This window comes from Pteropus vampyrus, unplaced genomic scaffold (assembly GCF_000151845.1).
Source record: "Pteropus vampyrus isolate Shadow unplaced genomic scaffold, Pvam_2.0 Scaffold1000005216, whole genome shotgun sequence".
NCBI lineage: Eukaryota > Metazoa > Chordata > Mammalia > Chiroptera > Pteropodidae > Pteropus > Pteropus vampyrus.
Genome location: NW_011919618.1, coordinates 1 through 7,913, shown reverse-complemented (window position 1 = coordinate 7,913; position 7,913 = coordinate 1). Strand labels below are relative to the sequence as shown.

Below are 7,913 nucleotides of genomic sequence, written 5' to 3'. Positions count from 1 at the left end.
TACCTTCCCCCGGGCTGCAATCCCAAATCCCTTTTTCAGTCTGAGGACGTTGCGCTCAAACTCAATTCCCAACTCAAATTCCCGAATGCCTTCAGCTCAAGTGCTCATAGCCTCAATCCATCATCACTGGCAAGACTCTTGGTCCCCAACTAGATGCTTACCTCTCTCTCCAACTTGGCTACATCCCTTGTCTCCTTTCAGCGGGTACTCCGATCTGGTGCTTTTTTTGTCCCTAACATAAGTATGCTTATTTGAGTCTGCAAGACACTTAGCCGTTTTGCTCATGTTCGATTTCTCATCACTCACACCCTTTTTAGGGTGGAAATATGGCTCTCCCAAATTCACTGCAACATTTCCCATTGCTCTCCATCAACTGGTCGGCCCACCTCCAACCCCGACTCTTCAAACTCATCCTGAAGTGCCCTGAAAGAGCCCTCCTCCATGGCACCAGTGCACCCTCTTCATCCTAAATCACAGCCAACACGCCAAACCCCTCCCAGGCTTTACAGTTTCCCATTCCGACTCTCCATGGGACCCGATCCCTTCATGCCATTCCCTGCTGCCTGACCCCGGGTTTCACCACTGCCCATCCTCCAGGACAGGTTCTTGAGGATTGAGCCCAGTGCTCATTAGCCCAAAGGAACAGTCATAAAAGAAAGACACTCCACCTGGTAGAAGCTATTTTCTACTTCCACATACTGTTTGTCATCTCTCACTCACACCGGCACACCGAATTTGTGGGGGGAAAAACACATAGGTGAAAACACAAATGTCTGATCTAGATCAATGCCCGAGGAGGAGACTCTGGGGCTTAATCGTGCAGGGAGGCCATGCGAGTGGGAGGTGGTAGCCAGGACCTTTAGTCCACTACAGGGTTTATGCCGGGGGCTTATTCAGGATTCAGTATCGTCATCAGTCTGTCCTGCATCTTGGACATGATATACTTTTTACATCTGTGTGATATTGTTTTTTGAATGCAAAGTGAAAATGCATGTGGCTTGAGAAATGATGGATGGGGCGGGCTCCTGGGGTGGTGTGCGCTTGCAGGTTTGTGTCGTGTCATCAGGTTTCGACTCACAGTGCTCTTCATTCTGAGGACCATGATGTTTAGATTACCTGAGATCCTAGAAGGATCTGGGCAGTCAGGTTGTCTACTGTTGTGGACACCGAGTCAGAAGGGAGAGAGGAACATGGGAAATATTCTTGTGGAGGAGGCAGCCACATGAGGAATGAGGGAGGAAGGCTTGAAAGTATGGGAAGGATTGACACCAAGTGCCAGATGACAGGATCAGCTCATTACAGGAGGGTAATGTCACATTAAAACTTGCATCAGACAAAGTGAAAGAGGCAAGAAGGACTTTATTTAGACCAGCGTAATAAGGCCATGAGAACAAACTGAACTCCCTGAAACATGGGGCTGGAGGGATCATCAGACTGGGGAGAGAGAATCACAGGCCTTTGTGTGGCCAACCGGGTGTACTATAAAACTTCTCATGAAATCCTGACGGGATGCAGTTTTCCATCTTGGTTGTAAGTGTACTCATCCACGTTGGGTTCCTACTCCCATGCAGAGGGCCACCAGGAGGGTTCCTAAAGCTCCAACAGCATGACATTTCAAAGAGATGAGACCGAGCCTTTGAGAAAGATTTTGCCAGAGTCCTGGAACAAGTAAAAAACAATTAAGAAGACGTGTGGACATTGCAATAGGGCAGAGAAAGATTCTGTGATTGCAACATTGCAACTACATGTCTACATGAAATGCTCTCAGGAAATGGCGGCCAGTGGTCTGTAGTCAGGAAGCAGCTGTCTGAAATTCATTGACTCTGAGCGGAACATGAAGACCTCTATAAAACTGCCACGTGCACAGTGCAGGGAAGCTCAATGAACTCTCTTTCAGCCAAAACCCAGTCTGCATCTCCATCGGGTCCTCAAATCTACAAAGGGTTAGAAGTTCCCAGCCACTGATCTACAGGTGCCAAATAGCCGAGAGACCATTAACGGGGCCACGACCACATCTCTCAGAATCCTATGCTTCCTGGCCTTTTCCATGGAAGTGCATTTTTCTCTAACGTTACGTCCCTTGTGATCAAACATCATCTCCAAGGAAGGGTAATCTGAATGCTAAAGCTTGGCTGCTTTAGGTCACTCAATTTGTCCTGAACCTGTATACTTTTTACTGGGTTGGGCACTCACCACTTAGGTTCTGTCGCTTTGTCAGACGGACCAGTTCAGAGCCTCTCACGTTTGGGAGGATTCACCATCGGATTTCACCCGTCTCTCTATTGCTTGGGTTGATGTCTGAATTCTCAAGGTTCCAAAATCACCATCGGATCGACCATAGCTCCTTAAAGTGTGGGATCATTAATGATCATGTGGGCATCATTGGCAACTAAGACATTTGAGTCAAAGTCGTGGCTGTTTCCCCAACGTTTCCAGTTACATCCTATTCACGGGGATGGCACAGTCTTACCGAACGTACGCAAAGACCAAAGGCCATGAAAATAAGCATACTAAGAAAGACTTCTGAAATCCCGGTGGGAAACCAGGCAGAAAAAAAAATCAATGTTTTATTTCTCATGACGATGGATGGTATATTAAGTGTTCATGAGTTAATGATAGCATAAGAGAAAAGTAGAGTTTCCTTCCTCGAGAAAATAGAACCTTAAGGAATACCAAATTCCAAACAAGCCCCAGCACCGTCATTCTCCACTTCTCTCGGTGCCCCGGAATCCACGTCTGTTCTGCTCCATCTCAGTCAGCAGCCTTCTGCCCCCAAGTAGATAATGACGCAGTCACATGGTAGCATCTCAAAGTCTACAATGATGTGTAGAGGGAAAAGGACTTAAATTAGCTGTGGTTCACGTAAGTTTGATCGCTCGCCTACGAGTCCTCTCTGAAGAGAGTACACTACCTGAACAATGAGACTGAGGAGGAAATTTGATTGTATCTGTGGCATGTCAAAGAAGATTTTCAAAGTCAACACTGGAAGTCAATCGCCTGTAGGGACCTTACCTCTTTCAAAAGTAAAAATTCTTCATATTTTTAAATGACAGGTTTGACTTCTGTGATGGCTACTTTTAGGTGTCTAATCGGCTGACCATGAGTGGTCCAATATTTAGTGAAACATTATCAGGATATGTCCGTGAAGGTGTTCCCAGGTGAGTTAACATTTGTGTCTGTGGCCTGAGTAAACCGGTGGTTCTCCCCTATTGGGGTAGGCATCGTGCGATAATTCGAGAGGCTGAATAGAACACAAATAGGAAAAAAAGACATTTCCCCTCTACCTGTGCACTGGAACTTCTACCGTGGCCGTCCTATTCTCAGAACTTCCGGCTTGGGTCAGATCTATAGCGCCGACATTTCTGGGTCTCCAGCTTGCAGATGGCAGATCATGAGACTTCCCAGACTCCATGATGCTGTGAGGCAACTCCTAGTCAATACAAAATTAATTTTAAATGTATATTCAGTCACTCTCACGCGCACATACAAGTTGCTTTTCTGGAGAACCCTAACACAATTTCTTATCATGTTTATTACCCTCACAGGGTAGCTCTGACCATAGAAGGTTGTTCCTTGGCACCATCCTACAGACTCCTAAGCCCTGAACACGTCGAACTGAACTTCCTTTCTGGGGAATCTTTCCCGGTCCTGCCTTAATAAATCACATCTTCTCCACCCACCAGACCCTCTACCTGGACTTTGCACTGGACTTTGATCGGTGCTCAGACATTTGTCTCTTGGCCTCTGAATTGTGGCTGAACAGTTCCTCCTCGAGCCCTTGCTACACAGACACATCCCTCTGTGCTGGTTTCAGATCTCTGCTCCTCTAGTTATGAAATGCAGTTTAACAGATCCTAGGCTGCACAGTCTTTTTTTCTTTCTCTTTTTCATTCTCAGAGGTGTGATTCTCAGGCCCTGTTGTTTCAAAGATAAATATATACTGTATTTTACATGACATAAAAAGCAGCTCTGCAAAAAATAAACACTTTCGTCTCAAGGCTTACTACTTTGAAATTTATTTATAGTTTTTACTGCTATCAATGTTGTTAGGTTGCCAATGATGCTGTGACACCTTAGGACTCATGTCATTGACGGACAACCGATTCATTTCTAACAGGCTGTGATCCTAAAATTGCCAGTCGGTGTCTCTGGGATAAAATCAGAGTGTTTGCGGGACTGTGCTCATTTCTGAGGCCCTTGAAGACAAATGGAGTTCTTGCCTTTGGAAGCTGGCGGACGCTCCGCTCTTGCCTTGGCTCAAGGACCTCGATCGCATCACCTTTGCTTTCCCCGCCCCGTCCTCACATCACTTTCTTCCCCCTATGTCCTGATAGCCCTCAAGAACTTTGAGATTCTGTCCAACGTCCACGTGGATAATCTAGAATAATCTCCCCACGTCAAGATCTTAACCTGATCTCATCTGCAAAGGCCCCTCGATCACTTGAAGTAACTTCCACAGTTCATAGGTACTAGGCTATGAATGTCGCCACGGACCCTTATTTGGCCTATCACAGATACGTAAAAAATTTGGCCTTTCCTTTGTTATAAAGCCAGAAGAATTTGAAAAAGTACCAAGAAAATGACCTTTCCTCCCGCACGCCTTCATCCCGACAGCCCTACCTCTTCCCTCCTACTCACTGGATTCGGATAGAGCAGTGCTATGCTACACTTTCATTGTAGCCATATCATGCTCCTTTCAAACTCTGATATTCAATGTGTGAGTGGTTCTGTCACTACTTGTGTGGTTGTTTCTTACAACAGCTTTGAAAACTAAGATACCCATTCATGAGAGGCTTTGCAGAGCTTCAGATGAATCAAGTGTCTTTTGAGACAACACTTGCCCATCAAGGCTGTCCCTACCCCACTATGGTCCCCAGACTCACAAAAGGGTCAAGACTCAGCACACCAAAAATAGAAATTATTTGGTTAGCCATAGGGAGGAGAGGGGATAAACCTCACATGAGCAACAGAATGCAGCTCCTATGCATAAACAAGAGCACAAGAACCCTTATATCTGTGAGCCAGATATAAGGGTTCATCTGGAGATGGACCACGAAGCTGAAGAACGGAGCTTGTCCTCATAGGGCCGTTTCATGCACACAGGTTGTAACCCCACGTCAAGGGCCTGGCATGTATTCTGGTAACGATACTGAAATACCTCTCGCAAGGCAGGAACGGCATACATCAGGGTTGTACGATCAAGTAGTTGTCTGGTCATTGCCCTCGGTCCCGGGTGAAGGATGTTAAATTCTTAAGCCTTGGAATTTTCCTAGTGCTACGTCATCTATGGGATTCAGGAGCGCTTCAGACCTAATCTGACTGCACCCTTTGCCATAAGAAAACTGTAAGCATAATGATAGCATTCCTGAGTCCTATAAATCTTTCTAGCAAAAATCCAGCCAGCGCGGGTCCTGCTAAGCGCAACCTAATGGGTAAGAGTGAGGAATTCCTGGGAACTCCAAAGCAGGGAGCAGTGCTAGATCTGAAGTTAGTCTTGTGGACCACTCTGCACCCACAGGCGGGGTCAAAGCTGACTCTACATGGTTCATATCAGAACTGGAACGCACCGCAATATTGCGTGAGGTCAGGGACTAATCTATCATAGAAGTGGGCATGCTGGCACGGGCCTCATATAAGTCAAAAGGCAACCAGACAACTAGAATGCTCAGACGGGCCTATGAGAACAGCACTAATGAAGGGACCAGAGCATCAGTGAGATGCAAGTGGATGGCAACCTTCAGAGAGCAGTGCTGGAAACAGGTGGTGCTGTTCCAGACGCGGCTCCAGAGTAGCAACAGGAAACAGGATCTGGCAATGGCAAGAGGTCAGCATGTAGTCCTCAGAAGAGAGGTGGGCATGGTTACATAAGAAGCAGCACTGTGGAGGGCAGCCTGGTCTGCAGAGACCGGGGAGGGAGATGGCTTCTTGAAGATGGCGTCCTCAGGAACGCAGCATGAAAGGCCAGCAAGGGTGTCACGTGATAGACAAAATCAAGACATGAAGTTAGAGGAGCAGAAGGCAGGGGTCAGCTGCCCCAATACAAAGTGATGATCCTTTGCCAAGGTAAGGCCTGAGAATCCCTCCCACCCAGACTCTTAAATGATAAAGATGTCCGATGTCCGAGGAGTAGTGTGCCTACAACACCGAGATAGGTGTAGCATTGTGCTTCCCTGGTGCTTCTTCGAAGGGGACGCATAGACATCATCTGCGTAACTGGACACCTGGAACCGAGGAGTATGCAGGTATTTCCAGAGCTCTTGGATATCGAGCCCAGGTTCACTTGACATTCAATGAATCAAAACACCACCATAGAGTATTGACATAAAGGGGTCAGAAATTCATGGATTCCTGAACCCTTTGGATACATATGTCTGTCTCACGTTGGGCCCACTGGGTCTGTGGGCCCACCTTGTGGTCATTTCCTCCACTGTAGTTGTATAATAAGAATGCATATACAGAGTTGTGAATATGATTCTCACAGTGGTTTCTACACCTGTAAGTAAAAGATTTTACAGCAGGAAACAAAAGTGATGTTCATTGGAGACATAAACCTCTCTGTCCCCTCCAATTACAATTCTAGAGAAGAAAAACCTATCACGTCCCAGGACAAGTGACAGAGATCAGCGCCTCCATCAAACTGAAGGACACAGGCATCATGGTCTACATCATTAGCCCATTTAATTCATCAGTCTCGTTTCTCCAAAATCCAGACAAATAATGGCCCATGATTACGAAAATAACCTATTGAACCAAAATATACCTGCTGTGACAAATGTATCTTAACTAGAGTAGTTCCAGACATATTCTCAAATGCGGGGCATACGGCTTTTCATGGGAAAACAGTGTTTCCAAAACTGGTCCGGAAGTGGATCAGCAACTGTCAGCATCTACATGGGAACAACTACCATGTACGTTCCTGTCTGCCTATGCATTCCAAAGGGTTCGAGAGAAGCTGCAGGACATCACATAATCCCAATGAGTATTATGGATGACGACATGATAATCGGACCAGCTGAATCAGAAATGACGAGGATTCTAAACGGCTTCGGAAGACACGAGGCCCGTGTTCTCCTTAATGATCAATGACAATGACATCGGTAAGGACAGAGGTACGAATGATGCCACTGACAGGATCAGATCTAGGGATCAGCAAGTTCAGCAAAGGGTGACAGTTCCATGGGCCGTAGGACCATGCACATCTGTGACCACTCAAAGATCTGCTACGATTGTGAAGCTTTAGTGGCTCCAGTGGCCTGAGCCACGCTGGGCCTCCCCTCCAGAGTAGAGGCCGAGTTACTGCACTTGCACCTTTGTCTGATCATGTTAGGAGAATAATGCTTTGTCAAGTCTCTGGTGAAACATAATAGGAGAATTTCGTGCAGACTCCTGGGCATCTATAGCATAGCCATGCCTTCTACAGCAATAGATCCACAGCTGCCGACAGGATTCTTGGCCTCGAGAGAGACCGAGTGTCTGAATGTGGGAGGTAACACGTGCAGGCAGCCAGGACTCATCGTTATTGCCTGGTTTCTATCACACTCACTAACACAAGGCTGGGTGGAGACAGCATCAGTTATAATAAATGGGGGTGGTACGCCCCAGGTCACACAGAAGTAGGTTACAAAGAGCACTAGCACCGACCACTCAAGCGCTGTGTCCTGTCACACAGTTCTCACCTATGGACTCACAGAATGTTCACTCTGACTAGTTAAGAAGGAAAGGCCCCACATGCTCCCAAAGTGTTCTTCACCTCAATCCCTAACCCATGTGGCACACCCACCTGTGCAAACTCCAATCGCCTTCACACATTCACCTACAGATCCCTGGGACGTGGCATACTTGTTGGCTAGAATAGAGGAGGGTTTGGGAAGAGAGGGTGACATTTTGCTTTCCTGAAGCACTCCCAAGAGATG

At 46.8% G+C, this 7,913-nt stretch overlaps 1 long non-coding RNA gene across 3 annotated transcripts; it reads right to left on the bottom strand.

The window, feature by feature from the left end:
- Nucleotides 1-1,339: 1,339 nt before the first annotated feature.
- LOC105311603 lies at nucleotides 1,340-7,905 on the bottom strand. Of its 3 annotated transcripts, XR_897696.1 has the most exons (6): nucleotides 7,781-7,905; nucleotides 5,159-5,939; nucleotides 3,693-3,915; nucleotides 3,285-3,430; nucleotides 2,194-2,814; nucleotides 1,340-1,659 (listed from the first exon to the last, which is right to left on the bottom strand). It is a non-coding gene; the product is annotated as an uncharacterized LOC105311603 (long non-coding RNA). The 3 variants fall into 3 exon arrangements; XR_897694.1 differs by having other exon boundaries at nucleotides 2,194-3,430; XR_897695.1 differs by lacking the exon at nucleotides 3,693-3,915 and having other exon boundaries at nucleotides 2,194-3,430.
- Between the last annotated feature and the right edge of the window lie 8 nt (nucleotides 7,906-7,913).